The following is a 21,758-nucleotide window of genomic DNA, read 5'->3' as shown; positions in this document are numbered from 1 at the left end:
AACAGTTTCCATTCCTTAAAAGCTTCTCTCTCTGAAGTTTACCCAAAAATTTACATCAGAGGCCCATGTACAAAGGTTTCACCAAATGGTCACAAATTCCTAAAGTGAAAGTTTTTCTCCTTGTGCCAAGAGAAGAGTACAGTGACTGTTGTGTAAGTTCATTTTGGAACATGTTCTGCTTTAGAGGCCTGTTCATTAAAGCAAACAAAAATGCTGTAATGGCTCCTGGGTGCAGATCGGACCCTGCCTTCTGGAGCAGAATAGCTGTGTTGGTACTACAGCAGGCGACAGTGCATTGCTTAGGCCTGTGATGAACTGACTGCAAAATGATGGGCTGGGGGAGCGAGTAGGCAGGATGGAACCAAGAGGCTGGGTATCATAACTCATGACCAGCATCAGATAGGGGGTCACAGGTGCCAGTAGGCACCCCGGTCCACAGGTACTGAACCCCACATGAGAAAAACAATCTTCTTGAGAAGGTGATGTGGGGACAGGGGCTTTTGAGAAAGATTTGATAGTCATTTTCTTTCTCACTTTTACTTTTTTCAATCTTCCTAACTTGTCTTGAGTTTATGGAGAAAACACTCTTCACTCCTACCGTTACAAAAATAACAGCGGCAATTAAAGTGAGCTCTCAATAAATGTCACCTGCTCAACATGCCAGAGACTGTGTGAAGGGCCTGGTACAAAGTGAAGTCTGTTTTCCTAAAGTTCATCTGTTGAAGCCCCAACCCCAACATGACTGCATTTGGAGACAGGGACTTTAGGTAGGTCGTTAAAATTGAGGTCGCAACACTGGGGCTGTAATCTGTCAGCAGGACTCCTCTTTGTCTTCTTCCAAGAAGAAATGACAGAGATCTGGTGAGGACACTATGAGAAGGCAGAGATGTGCAAGCCAGGAACAGGGCTAGCGAGATACCAACGCTGCAGGGGTCTTGATCTTAGACTCCCAGCATCCAGAACTAGGAGATAATGAAGGTCCGTGGTTGAGGCCATCCATTCTGGGGTATTTTGTGACAGCAGCGCTAGCAGACTCATTCAGGGTGCCGCGTAATTTAGCCCACCTAATCCTTACAACCAACCCATGACGTAGGTATTATTATCCTGATTTTACAGACGCGGGTGCTGATGTTCAGAGAGACTAGCTGAGTTAATAAGTATCAGAAGGAGGAATTGAATGGGCATGCTGTACTCTTGCTTTGTGGGTCATAGTTTTCACCAGAGAGAATAGAGAGGCATAATTTTCTTGCCTCAAAAGGCTCTCTATGGTTGTCATACTCAGTGTGTTGTCCTACCTTCCCCGTGTCACTGTCACCCAGGAGGAAAACTAGCACACAGCAGGTCTTCATAACTTCATGGAATAAAAGATCTAGAGGCCACAGTATGTAAAGCTAATGTGGAGTTATTTGGATCATCAGTCACTCAATATTATTGATTTAACATACGATTTCCCCTTTACTTAAAGGAGGTACATTTTGCTCAGATAGAAAATTCAGCTGCATATTTCAGGAGTAATTGAATAAATATATTCTGAGGGAAAATTAGGATTCTTGAACGATTCATTGTGAAGAAAAGATACAGAAAGATAACCTAGCGCTGCGGAGGTTTTTAGGCAGGAACGTGGCTATTGGCACATCTCTCATACCAAGTCAGAGAAGCCCATCTGTGTCTACAGCACATTCCAGGAGTCATCTTGCTCTCTCAACTCCAGAACTGAGTTGCTGAGTGCAAATATCCCTTTGGTCCATCTTCTCAGCTATTTTTACTTCCTAGATAACTGACATCAGTGGACCCTTGATCTTTGGAGACAAACCATTCCCTGGGCGAAGCTGTTCTAATTCTTCCAGCTAAAGAGGCTCAGACATGCTGTGAGCCTGTTCTGTGCCTTTTCTTCCGAGCTCTGCAATAAAATTTTCCCAAGTCAGAAGCATGTGTACATGCCCTTTGCTTTCTTTTGAAATGCTGTCGTGAAAGGACATAAATTATTCTTATCTTCTTAGACATTGGTAAAAGATGGTGGAGTTACATTGAAAAGAGTTTCTGATCTTTTACGACCAAATTCACTGAGACCTCCCTGTTTCCCAGTACGTGGTCCTGTATTGTCGTGTGATGGGTGAGCTGTGAGTTATTCAATAAAAAGAAAGTTTTGGTCCTGGACAAACCAAACTGCAGAAAACCTGATATATGACCATTTAAAATGGGCATATTAAAACATCTTCTAGATGTTGTACTTCGGTGTTTTGTTTCGATGGCCTTCACCTCCAGAGAGGCTAAGATCAGAAAACCTAAAGTTTAAATGTTAAGTAGTAAATTATCTAAGACAGCCTATTTCTATATCTAATAAAAGGATGAGATCCATTTTACAGATCCATAATCCAGCATGGGTTTCCAAGAATTCATGTCTTAAAGTGGGATAGATCTTTTTTTCCCTTCCAATCAAAAATCTCTTCATCTATTCTCTGCCTTTGGAATGATAACATAAACTTCAGAATGCCAGAGCTGGGAGGAAGCTGAGAGGAGACAGAATCCAGCCCCCTCACTTTACAAACGAGGAAAATCTGATTAACTGATTTGTCCAAGGTCACATACCTATCAATGGCAGACTCAGATGTCCTGATTCCCAGAAAATATAGACTTTGCTTCTCGTCTTGTAATGGGGTAATTGCTTCCATCATTTGAAATCGAGATATGTCTAAATACCGCTGGGTTCATTCTCATCCCAAGATAAATGTGTGATTGTCTAAGACGTCATCTGTTATTCTGCCGAAGATTCAACACACCACTCAGTGGGAAACCAGTTCTAATTTAAGTCAGAGCAAATGACGTGGGTTTTTTTGTTTGTTTTTTTCTATTGTGGGGCATGACAAGTTTCAGAAATAATGAGCTCCACTCACCAGACTTCTCTTTGGCTTGGATACTGTGCTCTAGAATCCTTCTTACTGATACCCTCTAAGGAGCTGAAGGGTTGTACGTGGTTCTCAGAGCCATGTTTCATTCTACGGATCATTCACACCGCTTATGCATAAGCACATTCCAGTAGAAAGAGGACTTTGCAGTGTCGTGTGCGTGTGTTTAACTGAATGTGGAATGGTGTACTGAGGTTTGAGATCCTATTAAGGTGCAGGTCTCATTTTTATGTAAACCCTCTCTGGCCTGAGGCACTTTTCTCGTTGCATCCCTGCAGCCCTCCCTGCTGCAATCTCCTGTCATAAAGGGAGTTTATGGTCATGACCGGATATTTTTCAGTGAGTTGAAAAGTATCAAAAGGGAGATAGTTTATTAATGTCAAGCATTTGAGCAGCTGGCTGAAACGGAGGAGTGGAAACAAATGCTCCTAGAAACTCTTCTGTGTGTGGAAAGAGGCAGGGCCCTTTCTGTTACCCAAGCCCCCACCCTGCTACTCAAATGCCACCCCTTCCTCAAACACTTGCCTTTATATGTCTGCTCTGTGACCTAAATAGTGTTTCTTAACCCTTTCAAGGCACAGGCTCTGTGGCGCACCTGTGAAAGCCATGGGCTTTTATCTCCCACCCACCCCACCCCCATTGCACATGGATACACACACCCAGTGTTGCTGATGATTTCAGAGGGCTTAATGACCCTCTGGAGTCCTTTGAGGGGGGTTCCAAGCTAAGAAACCCTGGTCGGCATGCTAACTTCCTTTACCCTAGAATCCAGGACTTGTAAGCTTTGGGGAAATCATCTTTGATTTCTTACTTGAGGTTTAAGCCATGAACATGGATCAAGATCTAGCCACAGTCCATAGCAATTGAAATAAATTTCTCATCAAACATTCTTCTAATGTGTACTAGGTGTATCATGCCACGTAACCTGGAAATGCCTGAGATACCCTTGCTCAGAACTATAGTCCAACTAACACATGCAGTGGTTGGTTGATCACAAAGTAGCAAACCCCAACAGGTAAGATTGAAGAGGCGATGAAATGTCCTTGGGTCAGAGTGATGAAGAAGTCCTCCCAGGGGTGGTAGGACCCGACCTAGTGCTGGGAGCAATAAGCTTTAGGTAGAAGGAGAAAGATGAGGGGTGGAGGAAGGATCTTTCTCAGCAAGAGGGGCAGTGCCTGAGCCAAGCTGTTAGGGAGAATGTCAAATCAAATAAGCAAGGATGTGAATAGCAATGAATATATGCAATAACAGTTTTCTATTTGAAGAATCACCGAACATAAATCTTCAAAGCAGGTGATTCTATTGACTTAATTCTGATGAGGAGGAGTGGTTATTTAACCAATCCAACTAAACTGGCCACAGTCCGGAGTTAGACATACATAACATCATTCACTGAGTGATGTTTCATTCTCAGCTAAAAGATCTGTTCATTTTAATCTTTTCTCTGCACTTCTTTTCAATTCAATGGTATTTTCTGAGTGTCAGCAGCTCTTAAGAGGAGATCCAATATGTCTTCAGCCTCTGCTGCAATCTGGCTCATCTTTTTTATGCTTTTTCCCTATGATTAAGAAAAATAAGAGTTAGGTTTTTGTGTATTTGAGTATGTATACCCATGCATTTGCATATCCATGTACACTTACATATGTGCAAAAATACTTGCATATGTGTGAAAAATAGGAAAGGACTCTGAAAGTTGTATTCGAAAGTGTTGGCAGTGGTTGCCTCTGGGGACTAGGGTTGGAAGGTGGTGAGGGCAGGAGGGGGACTCTTTTACTCTGCATACTTCTGTGTTGTTTCAACTCCTTACAAGATGCGTATGTTAGCTTTGTAATTAAGGGAAAAGAGAGAGAAAGGGGAGAAATGGAATTTGACACATACCCTTTGAAGGTATGAAGAAAAACAATTTTGCCTCAAGGGAAATTTATATTATCAGAGGTTGTAACTTTTTTTTTTTTACTTTTAATGTAATAAAGCATCTTGCCCTGAATATCCAGTAGGCCTACTTTGTTTAAATGTGCGGATCTCTGCTGACAATTTATAGTGGTTGGAAGTGGTCTTTGTTAGACTGGCATCTCATCCACACACTGGCATGCATGTGGGCTTAGCTGATGTTGGTTCTCCTCACTCTTTCTCTGTCAAATTTGGGCTTTTGAAGCTGATGTATTGGTTTCCCCGTGCTCGCTCGCTACCCCCTGCCCCCCCCCCCCCCCGTGCCTGGGGCTGTTTCCTGCATTGTGCCCTTGGCCTCCGGATGAGCTGACACCATGACTTTGGCACACCTGGCAGAGCTCCAGCATTCCCTCTGAGTTCTCACCTTTCTGTCGTACCCAGCATTAAATGCAGTTCTTGATGTGATGTGAGCTAACTGGCCACACAGAGCCTGCCAGCCACTCAGGGTGTAGAAGGTATATTGTATCTACATAAACAGATGGAAAGCACAAAAGGATGACTAGTAATTAAAGGATTAAGATCAGATACATTTGAGGGAATAAAATTCTTCTTGTGGATTATGTTACAATGTGATGGGGCAAAAGAGCGAATACATTTGCATGTCTGATGACTGCTGTGTAAAATTATGCATTTCATGAAAAAAGTAAAGGCAGGCCCACACAGAAACACTTTAGGATGCTGGATAAAGAAGGCAGGAACATGGATGTTCTCTGTTTTTGACAGCATCACATTGCTTCAGGAAGAAGAAAAAGAATGTAAGGAAGGACTTAGCCTGTGCATTTTGGTGTGAGTGTGGTACCTGGAAGTAATAAGACAGAGGCAGCATGACAGGGTGGTCGAGAGCATGGCCTCTGGGGATCTGCATCCTGGCCTCCACTTACAAGCTGTGTAACCTTGGGCAAGTTACTTAACCTCTCTGTGCTTGAGTTGCCTCTTCTGTAAAATGAAGCTGACTATAGTGACTAGCTCTTGGGATTGAGAATTTTAAAGGAGCTCATATTTACACAGCATTTAGAATGGTGCTTAGTACATAGAAGATATGATGGAAAACTAAATTAATAAATACATGCAAAATGTATAGTGAGCTCTTAATGCTTGCCAGTCCCTGAACCTAGTAGGTTGTATATGCTCTAGTTTATTCCTCAGAACCGTGTACGAGGTTTTATGATTGTTTCCATTGTGTAGATGAGGACAGTGAAGCTCAGAGAAATGAGTATTTACTCAAGAAGGCGCCAGGAGCAGAATTGGAATACAAGCAGTCAGATTTCAGAGTCTGTGCTCTCAGCTATGATCACCTACTGGAGATGAGAAGGGAGGACTTAAAGAAATGCTGATCCCAAACCTAGCGTTTAATCCATGGTTTAAAATACTGTAGATACAATGGGTACAAAGTTTCTTTTGGGGTGATGAGAAACTTTTGGACTGGATGGTGATGACAGTTGTATAACATTATGAATGTATTTTAATGCTACTGAATTGTTCACTTTTAAATGGTAAATTTTACATTACATGTGTCTGACCACAATAAAAAGATTGTAGGGTTAGCCCTCACATAAAGGATATTTTGACGGTTAATTTTTGTCCTCAGCTGCTGTGACCAGGCAGGTGCACTAGAACAATGGTCCATCTTCTCCTTGAGGTTGACATCTCTTCCAGGAACAGGGATTCGTCTTGCTTTATTAAAAAGACATTCAATGCAAATTCTGGGTGTGATGAAATCTCCCTGTGGCAAGCACATAGCAAATGTTCCTCCCATAAATTGAGAGGCATAATTATATTTTCCTCCCTGATAATAAAGTTCCTTGCATATTTTAAGTCCTGAAGTGAGAAAGCAGGAAAGCAGAGAGTCCAGGAGGAATTTTTGTTTTCTGCGAATAATAATTTTATGAGACTGAAAGTAACACGAAGAGGAATGACATTAAGGGGGAATATTAAGAAATATAAATTAAACCTAATTTGTTTTTAACTTTTGTTTTTACTGAAGCCTGTGAGGAGCCCATTGTCTAGTTGCTGGATAAGAAAAATTGTGTTTTTGAAACTCTTCATGGTTGCTTAGTACCAAAGCTTTGGAAAAACGTAATCCTTTAGTGAAGAGGGGATAACAGTGGACAGTATGTTTGGGTCATGTGGTTTAATTATGGAACAGGACAAAATTATTGACCACTCAGTTGATGGTAATAAAGAAACTCTTAAGGGTAGCCTTGGCTGGGTTGACTCTTAAGAGCTAGTTTGTCTTGTTTATTAGATTTATTGTTTCTAACCCCAAACAGGGATATCAGACTAAGTCATACAATTTCTATCTACAACATGAATCACAAAACTATAAGAAAGCCCTGTGTGCCTTGTTTCCTTATTTTGGCCCTGAAGATGAGGTTGAAGATCTCTGTCTTACTTAAAAAACTGGTCTCATTAACAGTTACCTTGAGGCAGTTAAAATAATTTTTTATCCTGTAAGAAACAAATGCAAACACAGCGTGCAAAAACAGATTCTGATACAATAGCTAAAAGGTATGCTACTTTTACTGACAAACAAAAGAAAGAGATCAAAACACTGGAACAGACCATTGTTGCTACAAATGAAAGCCCGGCGCCTCCAGACTCGAGGAAAATTTAACGCCAGATTCTCACTGTTACCCCTGAAGTGTATTTTATTTCTTTATGACTTATCAGAGGAGACTCATGGGATGATGCATTAGCTGCTCAATCTTCTGGTTTCAGGACAATATGTTTTGTACTTGGGAAAATGATTCTGCTTTTGTTGAATCTGAAAATGGTGGATTGGCTAGAGATGCCAGGTGGGCTGGCTACATCTTCCAAGGGATTTAGAGTCACACCTTCCCTTGCCATGAACATCATCAAGCCGAGCAGTAACATTTGGACATACTCCTTTTAAGATCTGGTGTTATTTATAGTATTTTTTTCTACAACATTCGGTCTGTCCCCTTTGCTAATTTTAGGGGTGGGGGATAAAGAAACTAAATATTTAATTCTTCTTGTAAAGGAGTTAAAATAAGATTCTTTAGAGATTTTTGTTGCTGCTGCTGTTAATCTCAGTAAACTTAAAAATGCAAAAGCCTTAATTTTGTATGATAAAATTGATTTATTCTTTAAAAAAAACACACACACAACTTTGGCACTGCTATCATAAAGTTAGCATCACTGTGTTTGTAGCTTGTGAAAGACAAAATGAACCTGAGCAAAAAAAGGCAAAGAAAAGCTGATGCCCTCCCTGGAAGGGTGCGCTCCAGGGGGCAGTTTCTTGAGAGTTACATGTAGTCTCATCCCCCATGTCTCCCTTTCCTCAAGCTGCTGTTCATTTCAGAAGTAAAGAAGCACAGTTTAGGGAGAAGTGTAGAAGGGTTTCAGGCTGGTTGCTGATAATTGTTTTTATTATATTTCACAGTTCTGTGATAGGAAGATGACATGGCAGATTCAGTGGTCAAGGAGCTTGGATGGTCTTGGACTCAGGTAAGTAAATAAGATTTCCTTACATTTACTTGATGAGAAACCAAGCACCCAGTCCTCCCATGATTGGATGATGTAGGCTACAGAATAGTCCATACTAAAGAGTGGTCACTATTTGATTTATTCTGAAAAACATACATGGGGAACGGAGTTCTTATTTGAACTTTCTTGGTTTCACTCATTCCCAGGATGATAAATGTTCTGCTTTTGGAATAATATTGTATGCTTTTGAAGGTTTGAATCATTGAATTCTGCTAAGTGTTGCTAGATGTATTGCTTCTCAAAATTTCTCTAATATTAGTGTGATCTGGGTCTTAATCTGATGATCTGGAATGGTTACGTTGGTCCAAGATGCCAATCTCTGTTGGAAACATGGTATCCTTTCCCGTCGTCTACCATTAGTCGTGCCATAGTGGTATTGGAATTTGTGGGTTTTATTTAAATAACATAAGACACATCAGCAGCAGAATGTTACTATAATCTTTTATTATAGGCATTGGGGATGATATTTGTTAAAAGGTGAAATATATCACCTCTTGTCCTGCTTTCTGTCTTTATAAATATTTGGTGTTATAGACTCTTGGGTGATCCCAAAGCATCTTGTCTATGTTCGTGTAAAGTGGATTGCTGCTTATCTTGGGTAATATGGAAATACCCAGAAGACAAAAATCTTATTTAAAAAAAAAAAAAGAGAGAAGAGTATGTCTTACCCAAGAAAATAGAAGCGTGTCCTGGGGCTAAACTTAGGTTGTCTTTTCTTTGCTCTGTAATTTTGTTATCTGTTCTCCGAGGATAAGAGGTTAGATCCTGGTCAAGAAGCAACTGTTTAATTGTCTACTAGATGGTGAAATGAATTTCAAAGAACCTACCTTCCTGTGTGCCCTGTCCTTGATTTGTGGAATCAAGATTTGTGGAGAGTTCCTCCTTTGATCATTTATGAAATCATGGTCCTCAAATTTCATGGTCTCATATACCTTACACTTTCAAATTATTGAGGACTCCAAAGGGCTTTGCTTACATATTAACTGTAATATAAATTAAAGGTAAAAAATTAAGTTTATATATTTACCTATTTTAAAAATAATTAACCCATTGTGTAGTAACTAAAATTTTTTTTATGAACAATAGCTATATTTTTGAAAACAAAAAGAAATTAGTGAGATGAGTGGCACTGTTTTACAGTTTTGCAAACCTTTTTAATGTGTGGCTTCATAGAAGACAGATAGTGTCTCTTACTATTTATGCATTCAATTTGTTGTGATATGTTCATTTTGGTTGAGATGTAAAAAAAAAAAAAAAAAAAAACCTCAGGTCTCACACACGTGTAGCTGTAAAAGAGATAAATATTTCAATGGCCTCTTTTAGGTAATTGTGGATATTTTTCTTTGATAGTATACCCACACTTGACAAGTAGTTTTTCCAAAGCTGGTTGCAGTATGAAATCTGAAACCATGAGAATTAGTGTTTTATGTTCTATTATGTTAAAATCTATTGATCTTTTACTTTGAATAGATCTCTTACCCTAGAAAGATTCTGTAGCATCATTCATTGATTATTTGGAAAATATTGGTGCAGATCTTCCAAACATTGACACATTTCAATCGACAGTATTTTAAAATTGCATTCATTAGTATTACCACTTAGAAAAAAAATATTTATGTATTGGAAATCTTTTAAGCTCACAGATGTAATTTTTCCAAAAACCTAAATTTTGCTTAAAAACTCCCATTTTATTACTGGCAACATAGACTCCGAGTTGTTCTGTTGAAATAACAGATTTTTCTCTAATTTAGAAAAATCTGCCAAATACTCAAGTGTCAATAATACCATTGCTTATACATTGTTCTTTCCAATAAAAATTGTATTCCACTAAAAAAGTGCTTAGTTCAGCTCTCCACTCAATCATGCAAATGCTTTTCCCTGAGACAACCGTCCTACTTCAGTGATAACAAAAGGCTTTTATGCAATTTTCCACTTTTCCACTTTGTCATACAGAATATTAAAAAGGTGTCCTACTCAAGGGCCGTGATTTAATAGAGTTAATTTTTTTAAACTCTCTCATCAGGGACACTTTAAAATTTAACCTCCTCCTCCTCTTCTTTTCTCTTTTTCTTCCTTCTGCGTGTGCATGAGAGAGGGAGAGACAGACAGAGATTGCTTGGATTTGTGCTAAGGCACTTAGCAGTTTTACCATGATGACTTTTGCACTACCAGTGTATAGGTTAAGAGTGAAAAGAGGCGATAATATCTCAGGTTTATCATAACAATAACGTTGACCTGCTGGTTTTCCTAAATTAAGGCCCTTTGCACCCCAGGCCTTCCCCACATTTACGGGTTCTGTGGACCACACTTTGAGAATTTCTTCGCTAGAGAAACTCTTTGTTCTGGACAGTAATCCTTTATGAAACGTTTTTCCTTGCTTTCTTTTGTTATTAACTTTCTGAACTTAAGTTATCAGCTGTACTGTGATTCCCATCCTCAGTGCTTTACCTGTGTGAGACATTTATCTCTAAGTGAATCACTTAGCAGACATTCCCACTGCAAAATAAGTTAAGACAGAGATTGAGAAGAAAAAAATATTAAAAAGCATTGATCCAAACCTTTAGTGACTAGGCAGTATTATTGTGATCTAATCACAGTGGCAGAATGTTCTTCAAATGTCGAAACGAACAGCTCCGTAATTTTCTCACTCTGCTATATGACAGATGGCAAAAACTGTTTTGATTTTCCCCAGTATCTGAGGCGCAGCGAGCAGAGCCCATGCCTCCCAATTTATTCTCGCTCTTTGTCATCTCTGGTCGGCCTGACAGCACACCGATTTTTACCTCTGTGATCTGTTCTCTGGGTGACTGTGTTTTCAATAGCTGCTTAGTATAAAAATAAAATGTGCGGGTCCCATCAAATAAACTAATTAAGGCTTAGGAAGTGTCAGAATCCAAAAGCCATGAGGAGCAGATTAGGCATTGAGTGTAAGACACACACAGACCTGACAACTCATGTGTTGCCACGGCAACAGGAGAATCAATATCCCTTGACTGGGCAGATAGTTGACAGTAATTTTTGCTGGGTCAGAGAATTGGAGAGAGAACTACCTTCTGCTAGGCAAAGAATTGCTCTCTCTTTTGTATCCAAGAAGCTTCTGGAGGATTTGTAAATACCCGTTGTAAAATTCCAACCAAGTCTCGGACAAGGTGATGTCAGTGGTATGGGAGAAGGCCCTTACCGGGTGAGAGGGAGTTCTGGTGTTTGCTGCGTTTTCCTGCGATACCTACACTGTCTTCTCCAAAGTCAGAGTGTTAAGATGTACGTTTCTTCTGCATACGGTTTTCTATAAATGAGTGCCTTGTATATGACTGCAGGCTGGCATGTTTTATCTTCTTCTTCTGTTGGTGATTAGCCATAAAAACAGGCAAGGAATTTCTGCTGGTGATCTTCTCGCTGCTGTCTTGTCACAGGGAAGATCAGTGTCTTCCTGGTTGTGGTGTGTCGAGGAGGAGGAAATCCCCCTGCCCCCATACACTCCTAGAGTTGTTGTGTGAGCTACAGGAGACCGATTAACAGGAGAAAAAGAAACACATATTAATTGTGCACGCAGACATCTCATAGAAATGAGACCTAAGAAGTGACCCACATAGGCAGCTTTTATACTTTTTAGACAAGGAAACAATAGATTTAGGAGGAATTGACAGGGCAAAGAAACTCGGGTTTTGGATGCATAATTAGTGAGGAATGTAAACACAGTATGGGCTTGGGGTAGTACATTAAAGAAGTAACAGGTTTTGTTTATACTGGCTTCTCGAATTCCCTCTCTCCGTAGATAAGGGTGTACTTTTGCCTCCAGATTCAGGGAGTACACTTTTCACACGAGAGATTTCCTTCCTGCTTTCAGGGACAGAAAGGACGGTCAGAGTGTCCCTCTTGCGCTGGCCATTTCTTAAATAACTCTAATTTAAAATAATCAATATGCCATCGAGGTACATTTTGGGGCAGCTCGCCCTGAACCTTAACAGGTGTCACAAATGCTCTGACACCCCATCATGACTATCAAACAGATTGGATCACAACTTTCTTCATGCTTTGTTTAAGTTTGTCATTTAGCAGAATGAGAGCCTCAGTGTTCACACCTATTTTCCCAAACATGCTTCCCAGGCACAGTAGGTTTCTGAGTTGGTTGGTACATAATAATATCTGACCCAGTAAAATGAGAAATTTCATATCAAACCTATTTGAAAAAAAAAAGATGTGGTGCATAATGGAATGGGTGATAAATGCAGTATGAGAACAAATGCATTGTTACTCTCTCTTTTTCAGGAGTTCCTACTCTGAAGGGCCATTTGTTCCTTTTTCTCCCCACCCACCCACCCCTTTTTTTGATGACAGACTCTTAATGAAAATATTTTGAAACACTGACCAACAGTCAGTATATAATTTAGTCACATAATGTTTTTTTCAGTAATGGTTCTCGATGGCCCTCTCTCACTAAGTGCCATCATGTGGTATTATGGCAAAATTAAAATACGGGCATGCAGTTTTAATACAAGGGCATTAACAGAAATGTCATCCCTAACAAATGAGGCACTGGGAAATCTGCCCTGTAGCCAGAGAACCACGCTTACTTTTGCCGTTTGCTATAACTTCTAAAAACAAACCGCGTGATGTAAATGCCCGTGGGTCAGATTTCCAGTTGAGAGGCAGGCGACAGGCTCCGGTAGGGAGGTGGGGAGAGGCAGGATTTTTGTTTGTTTGTTTCAAAGAGTTTCTGGCCTGGGGCGGTCCAGCTGCAGCTGCTGTCAATATGGAGGCAGTGGGACTGTTTTTCTAACTAGATCAAGAAGAGAAAATTCTGACTGTGATCCACTGTATCAGAGAGAAGCGAGGGAGGGAAGGAGAAGAAGTTGGGGAAGGGAGAGATAAATGAAAAGGGTGATTGTTAATTCTTGTGGAAATTATTTGCTGGAGCTGTCACTTTCAAATTAGAAGAACAAACTATTTGTCTGGCTCTCACTGGAAGATAGGAACCCAAAGGAAAGAGAAAAGTCCTGGGACTCTCTGCTTCAGGAGAGAGAAGCGGTGGTGGGGTCTGTGTGCTGTGTGAGGGAGAAGCACAAACCTCAAGCGTGATGGAGTTCTGATCAGGTTGATGGAGAACATGCTTGGTTTCTTGTTGCCAGTTAGGTCTTATTCTGTTTCTTCCTTCCTCGGGATCCCCATGGCATGGTTTGGAGAAGAAGCCAGTGGTCTGTTCTGGCTGGTAGCTGGGTGAAAGTAATGTTGCCCAGAGGACCCTCCTGTGCTCTCACTCCAGCCCCCGTGGTGCTTGGACAGGTTGAGACCCTGGACCTGTGCTCTCTTAGTCTCTTAAAACTGACCCATCCATTGCTTGGGCCATGCTACCTGAGAAACTTGAATACGTGGCTAAAAAAAAAAATCCTTTTATTCTTCAACCTGCCTTTCCCCATCCATCCTTTTCTAGTTTCAGCTGAGAAAATTAATACAGTGAATAGAAAAAATGAGAAAAATAAATAAGCCCGAGTAGCTGGACAGAATGATTCAATCGGATTTATTTATTTATGCATTCAGGAAACTACGTCCTGGGTGCCTTCTCCATGCCAGCACTGTGTCCGGCCCTGGAGGTGACCACAGCGTAGAACTAAGAGACACAGCCTCTGCCCTCAAAAGCCACAGCCCTTTGAATCAATAAGACACCTATTCTGGTTCATTTTGTTATTTTGGTTAAACAGATGCTTGGAAATTAGCTTAAGTTACTGCTTTCCTTTTTTTTTTTTATTCTTTTTAAGGATGTTTGAGTTTTGCATGTTGACGGAATTCATCAACAAAATGAATCGGAAAAAATATTAACTGATTTTATTGGAAGTTCTATCCAAATTATCTGTGTTTGTAGCATGTATCATTTTCTATACCCAGGAAAAGTGTTAGGAAAGTTAATCATGGCGATTTCCAGGCTGTGTGGGCATGGCTGAGCAGCTCACCAAAATACCAAACTCAGGCTCGGGGTGGCTCCTCCTTTTTCAGTCAGGTTAGCTCCTGGAGACGGTTACGTATACTCTGGTGGACTGAGGGGTTTGTCCTAAAGCTGCACTCTCCAGCGTGACAGCTAATAGCCACACGTGGCTGTTTAAATTTAAACATAAACTAGTTAAGAATAGGTTAAATTAGAAATTTAGTGCCTCATTAGCAATAGCCACATTTCAAGTCCTCAGTGGCCACGCATGGGTGGAGGCCACCATATTGGACAGAACATCGTAGAACTCATTTCCGTCCCTGCGGAACGTTCTGTTGGGCCGTGCTGCTCCAGAACACGTTCAGTCAGCCAGCCTTTCTTGGCCACCTAGTAGAATAGTCACCAGGAATTGTTCTGTGAAGTCAAGACAGTCTGTGCCCTCAGGGGCATGTGGTCCAGTGGGGAAGCAGATTATAAATAAGACAAGCAGAGGATGTGATAACATCAGTGAAGGATGAGAACAGGGTTGCTGGGACAGGCAATAGGAGAGATAAGTTACTATAATAGGATAGTGAAGAAAGGCCTTTTTTAAGGAGCTGGCATTTGAGCTGAAATCTCACACATGAGAAGGAGCCAACCTTGTGAAAGCCAGAAAAGTAGTGTTTGGCACCAGGAACAGCATGAGCAAAGCCACTGACGGGGAAAGAACCAGGCTTTTCTGTAGCCTATCTTCATGTATGGAACTTTGGGGGCTGCAGTGGCGTGATGGTGACTGAGAGGGTGACATTCCTTTCCCCGAGTCACTACCCCAGGTCACCAGGACGCTTCTTGTGCTTGCATCTGGGCTCTCTTCTAGTTTGTTTGATAACACTTTCTCCACTGTGACAGTGGGGCTCTTCGCCCTGGTCTCAGGATGAAGCTGGAAAGAGAACATGTAGTTCTTCCTGGAGATACTTGGGTTTCAGGGACCTGACATCTTCTGTCTGACTGGGGTTAACAGTGAGCTACAGAGGCTTCTCTGGGCTCATACTTATTATCTTGATATGCAACATTTCTTCTCAATTCACACCTATGGAAGCCTCTCTAGGGAGGTCGGTGTCTGTTTTTGAGGTATTTCCTGTTCTCTGAGCCGAGCTTCAAGTGCCCCACTTGGCTGAATACGCCTTCCAAGTTCAGGGCATCAGGGCCTTTGAACCTGGGAGGGGTTCACCCTTCCTCCTAGGCTGACCTCTGTGAATTCACAAGAACTCATTCCCCTCTGGTACACGTGACAGGCTGTAGCTCACAATGACACCAGCTAATGGCCTGTATTTAGAACTCGGTGATCTCCGGAAACCCTGGTCCAGGTCTTGGAGAAGGGGAGGCAACGTGCAGTTGGATTGGTAACAAGACTTAGCAAAATTCTTATTGCATCTGTCTCCTGCAGACCAACAAGAGCAACCCTTGGAAAATAGGGCTTTAACAGTTAAATACTTATTTTCAGCAGGACACTCTGAGAACTGGGGCTGCAACTGTTGCTTCCTGAGGAAATCGAGTGGTAATAAAATTAATGATGCATTAAAACAGGTACATAAAAATGTCACAGTGTTGGAGACAGTGCAAACTGGAAGGTCTTCTGAGAAAGTTCCCCACTTATCAGGAAAATTACCTGAAAATGATCCCAACGGAGCAAGAAAATAGTCCCTGAGTGTTCTGTGAAGATTATTCTTAGTCATTTTTCCCTTTGGCTTCCCAGATGCGTGGTTTGAATCTAACAACAAAGCATGCAAAAGAAAGGCAAGGAACATCTTTACAAGTAACAGATGGACTGTACTGCCTTCTATGTTATATGTTTCCAATAGCCATATGCATCTTTTGTATTTAGGCATACAACTATCTCTGTATCAAATACGATTTTCAACCAGTGAGAGTTAATCAAACGTACCTGAAAGAGTGTTTCTTGAAACTAAAACCAAATGTTATTTAAGGAGATGATTCTTTTCTTCTTAAGAGACTGTAACAAAAGCAACCACAGGAAAGTTTTCTCTAAATACTTAGACTGAGAGCACTTTGGGTGAGGGGGAGGTACCAGGGACTCCAGAGAGGCTCTAGCCATGTTGACAATCTGACTTCGGCTGATGAGTCTTCAGGGAAGAATGAACAATCGTACACATTGTTAAGATGTTTCATTAGTAGGGTCCAGGGCAGACAGGCATAGGAAAGAATTCTGTTGTTATGTTTCCCTAGTAGCTTTGTTGGAATGAGGAGAAAATGACAGAAGGAAAGGTTAGTCAAAGCAGTTTGGTTTTGGTTATTCTTCGTAGGAAAAGCCTATGGCTCTGTGTGTGTGTGTGTAAGTGTGTATAAGAGAATGAGTGAAGGAGGAGGGAGAGAGCTGCTCATTGCCTGAGAATTGCAGGGTGTGAATAATGAGGAAGCTCCTGGCTGCATATAAACAGAGGCAACACACCGCCAAGAGAAATGAACTCTGTACCGGTTACTTTGTCTACACAACGCTAAGATTTTTTCCCCCTCAGTTCAATTCATTCTTGTATTGGACTGAGTTCTGTTGTCTTTGCATTTGTAACGGAAGCTCACGATAAAGGATATCAAATTTGTAGTGATGTCCTCACCACATATATTTGCTTTGTGGATATGTGGAAAATATCCACATATATACTGAGATTGATGTCATGGAAGAGACTAGCAGAAGTCTGCTTTATTCTAGATAAACTAGGAAATTTTTTTTTTCCCAGAGGTAATATAAAATGAGAACGTGTTGAGTGGAACCGTCTTCACCATGAATCAACTTTATTCTTTAGGATCAAGATGGAGTCTCTGTGCAAAATGAGGACACATTTTCTTTTCATATGTTTCTGAGTATTTAGCGGGGACCTGGTGCATAAAGAAATCTGAAAATGCGGTGCTGTCTTGGTTTAGTAACTAGTAAAGCCCTCCGGGATTATCACTCATTTTATGGGTCCTGTGACTTTTCATTTAATAAGTTAGTGCTTCCCCTTTCATTACTCCAACCCCAATCCTGGCAGCTTTTAAGTTTTACATAATTCTGTAGAAATCTGAGGAAAAAATTGCATTTTATGCATATTCAAATATGGAGTTTTGAAAGCCTGCATGATCAACCTTTGTTTGACTTCCTTTTCCTTTGTTCTTAATTTGGAGTAATCAAGAATCACCTACTCATAAAATGCCAATAGCATTGACTTTACTTAACCAAAATTGCTTTACTTGTTAGCCTCACAAAACAGCATACCGGTAAATTGATTCTTATGGTAAGTGAACCAGATTGTATAAGAAGCCCAGGTTGTATTTGGCCCATTTAAGGAAAACAAATCATTATTAGTCTTTTATGAGTAGGTTTGGTTGGTCTTCATGCAACCAACATTAATGCATGTTGGGGGGAAAAAAGAAAGGCTTTGGAAAAGGTGTAAAGATTGTGTTAGAGGTTGAGTTTGTGTCCTCCCAAAATTTATGTGCTGAAGCTCTAGCCCCAGTACCTCAGAATGTGACCTTATTTGGAGATCATATCATTGTAGATATAATTAGTAAGGTTGAGGTCATACTGAAGTATGGTGGGTCCTAAGCCAGTATGACTGGTGACCTTATAAGGGGAAGTTTGGAAGGCACACACAGGGAAAAATGCCACGTGAAGATGAAGGCAGAGATCGGGGTGAGGCTTCTATAAGCCAAGGACTGTCAAGGATTACTGGGAAACTACCAAAGCTGAGGCAAGGATGGGGAAGAGATTCTCCCTCACAGTTCTCAGGAGGAACCAGCCCTGCCAGTGCCTTGATCTCAGACTTCCAGCCACTAGAGCTGGAGGAGATGCGTTTCTGTTGCTAAGCTACTTGGCGTGTAGTCCTCTGTAGTGCTTTGTTATGGCAGCCCTAGGACTCCAGTGCAGAGCTCAGACGGAAGCCCGAGGCCATCAGGATCACCATGGCCACTCATCGCTTTTACATCGTGGTGGTATGTTACCAGGCTAGACAAGGAAGGCTTACCAAGAAGCCAGTTGCTGGCGGTGTGGGACTATTTACCAACATCGTCATAAAGAAGCAGAGTTATTAAAGGATCCGCAACCACTGGGTAATTCAGCGCTTGACATTGATGGATGGAACTTGGCTTCTCCTTTCTGCCAAAGCTGCTGACTGGATAAATGTTTTATTCATGAGGCCCAGGGCAGGAAGGGATGCCAAAGGTTTAAGAATATCTTAAGAAACTCTTTGAGACGTCAGGCAAGTTGTCAGGAGGCGTTAAGCAAGGAAGCTGAGGTACTCCATCAACCCGGCTGGGCGATAACCCCCTCACAAAGGCTAGAAGCGATGACCATGGTCTTGGGACCGTGGTTTTGTATTTCGTATTTGGCTTGGTTTTGGTTTTGTATTTTGTATTGACTTGCATCCATGGTCATAGCTCAAAGAAGCAGGAGTTCCTGCCAAAGCGTGAGGGTCCCTAGGTCTCACCTAGCATCCAGGCTAACCCAGTCAGGACGGTAGTTGGAGTCCTTGAAGTTGTACCTGTCATGGATCTGGTTTCAGGATCTTCCCCCTGGATTGGCAGCTGCCAGAGCCAAGAGAATCTTCTAAATGACAGCATGTAGTTTTAGCTTAAAGTCTTAGGAGGCCCATTAGCTACACATTCTAATTGCCTATTAACAAAATGGTATTTCAGATTATTTAGTACAACAGACTATTTTCTGCCATGAGGAGAGAGAGCAGCTCACCTGTGGGCAAGATGCAAGTGTGACTTACATCTTTCTCTCTCGAAAGAAAAGTCTTTCATATACGAGCAGGTTCTCGTAAATAATGTTTGTGTTTGTTTAGGCAGCAAGAGTGATGGAAATTCTGGGTATATGTAATGAATTGTGATGAAAATGCCCTTTGTCCTGTAACTATTATGATCAGAGAACTTTAGTAATTTATAGTATCTATTAATAAAGTTTAAGATCTCTTGGAATCCTATAAGAGAACCCAGAGTAAAGTGTAGCTGTGACATAATTGTCAACCCATGTGTTTTCTTGTTGCCCGGGAAGCAGGGACCCAAGTCCAAAGGAATCTTTCCAAATTTTAAGGCTCTACTGAAACTATAGCAGGCTAAAATGAAGAGTTAAAATATAAAATTCATCAGTGGATGAAAATCAGGCAAGTTCTAGATATCCATTGCCCCTTATGTTTGGAGAGTTTCAGTATTAAAGGCCCTAAGAACTTTCCCTAGGGTCTTGGGTAGGAAAAAAAAAAAATCAAAGGGCAGAATCTGTCAGGGACAACCACTCTGGACCATGCTGTCAAGATACATCAAAATATGCCACTGCAGCCTCCCCTTTCTATCTATCAAAGCCATTGATTATTTTCAATAAAGAAAGCCAGTGACAGTCGCTGGAATTGTCAAACTCAGCATAGCATCTAGGTGATGCCTGTCACTCTCTAAATAGGCAAATTAAGAAAAAAATTTACTCGTTGCATCAGAAGCATATTTTTGGAAGCCTGGTTTAAATATTATAGTTTCATAAAGGGCAAAAATAAAACACAGAAAAATTAAATGTCTATTAGACCCCAAGACTCTTCCTGGACTTACCAGGGTTGTCCATGAAACTGCCTGTTTTATGTCCCTCTCTCAAAACAAAACAAACAAGAATAAGGTAAGAAGTTATTTGAGAAGTTTAGGATGTTTAAACTTTTTCCTCTGTCCTTACTGGGTTAAGAAGCACCTTGGTACCCTGGAGTTTTCAAGTAATCCAGGAATGCCATGGCCCCTTAGAAGTGCAGCTGGCCAGTCACTGCTGGTCACATGAGTTGCTGAAGGTTTGGATTGTGTGGGAGTAGTTGAGTGGCTTGTGTGTTTTATGATCGTGCATTCACTGGTTGTGTGGTATGCCAGAAGAAGAGCAGAACCCACGATGTAGGTTAACTAAAGCCGTAAGAAATGATGAACAGGGATGGAGTCTTGCTGGTATCAGCAATAGCCAATTTCCAGGGCAGCCTGGCTGTCGCCCAGAGTCTGGGGCTGTCCATGAGCCAGGGAAGCAGCCTGGAGGTTAACGTCAGTGTGCCCCTGCCAGCGGGCCCTGAGGTGTGATGTGAGCCTGGGTCCCGCCTGCCCGGCTTACCTTCATTCTGAGACTAGTTCTTCAGACCTTCCCCCACGATTCTCCATGAGTTTCCCAACATCCTTTCGATAAATTCCTATTGTACTTCTGTCAGCCAGAGTCTGCTTTTTATTTTGTTTTGTTTTGTTTTATTTTTGATTGCAACCAAGAAGGCTGGCTGATGAAATATTGTGACTGCATTTTGCTTGCAGAGCCTCAGAGGACACAGAATGCATTCAGGTTAGAGCAAAGCTGCTAACCAGAATCTGCTATGTGAACATAGGGAGGTATTTGGCGGTCTTCCTCTGTGCCAGGTTCTGTTACCTCAGCATGCTAAACTAGTACTAGAGAAAATTAACAGGCGCTAATTCACTGCACTACAAAGTTCCTAGTAATAACCGCGGCAGGCCGCAGCAGCTGAAGTTTTTTGAGATCTTAACTATGCCAGACATTGTGCTAAAAGCCTATGTAAATTTTTTTATTGAACCATTCCAGTAATCTGAAGCCAAAAGCACTGTTACTGTCACTGTCCTATTTACATGGAAACTGAGGCACAGAGAGGTTATATAACTCTCTGAGCAGCACACAGCTAGGAAATACGAAACGGGTTTGAGTGAAAGAGCTGTCTGATTCATAACGTGTGGTCCTAACCTGTGTACACTTAATTGTTCAACTTCTGACTTTTAAAAAAGCCACGAAGTATCAGAATAGCCCTACTGAGACCTTAAGATAGGTCTGCAAGTTACCTTTAATGAGTTACAGGCAAGACAACCCCAGAAGCAGGTCACAACTTCACAAGTTGAAACATGTGTTTGAAAGGAAGACATACTATACTGGCTTGCTTTTTATGATACACAGGAAGGGAGTGATCTTTGGGAAGGGGGATGAGGGCAAGGTTAGGGAAGCAGAGGATGTGGTTTATAGTTTTTAAACATTTAAGTTTACAAATTATATTAGCTGCCATCACTCAAAGTTTTATCTGTGGACAGCTAGGGTCATACCCTGAACCATGTGGTTTTCTGAGATCAGTGCATTGGTTTGAGGGGGAAAAAAAAAACTCTCTAAATATATTTGCCTGGTACGCTCTGCTTAAGTCTAACTTGCAAAACACAGTATTCCAGTGTTCAGCACACACTATTTGGCCATTAGCTGCATGCATAAGCAACTACATTACAGGAGACCTTTAAAATCTATAAACACTAATTTATGTACTTGAAATTCATCATAATAAGCCCTACTTAAAAGTATAATTTAAAGCTCTTCAGAAGAAAGATGTAAAGGATTAACAGTGCTTAAGTCAGGAATAAGGGTATTGGAACAGACTGGTGACATGCTCTGATGGGCATGGCAAAGAATCTCCTAATGCTTGTTTGGGAAAATGCTATCTGATTTA

At 41.2% G+C, this 21,758-nt stretch overlaps 1 long non-coding RNA gene across 6 annotated transcripts in view; it reads left to right on the top strand.

Annotated features, from left to right (window-relative positions):
* The window catches only part of LOC105089813 (uncharacterized), a 288,482-nt gene that overhangs the window by 64,332 nt on the left and 202,392 nt on the right, over positions 1-21,758 (top strand). For all 6 annotated transcript variants that reach the window (XR_010384830.1, XR_010384828.1, XR_010384829.1 and 3 more), the window contains one exon: positions 8,260-8,324. This is a non-coding gene — a long non-coding RNA (uncharacterized LOC105089813). The remainder of the gene's footprint in view (positions 1-8,259; positions 8,325-21,758) is intronic.

Source organism: Camelus dromedarius, chromosome 17, assembly GCF_036321535.1.
Source record: "Camelus dromedarius isolate mCamDro1 chromosome 17, mCamDro1.pat, whole genome shotgun sequence".
Taxonomy (NCBI): Eukaryota; Metazoa; Chordata; class Mammalia; order Artiodactyla; family Camelidae; genus Camelus; species Camelus dromedarius.
This window is presented reverse-complemented; position numbering and strand designations above follow the sequence as displayed.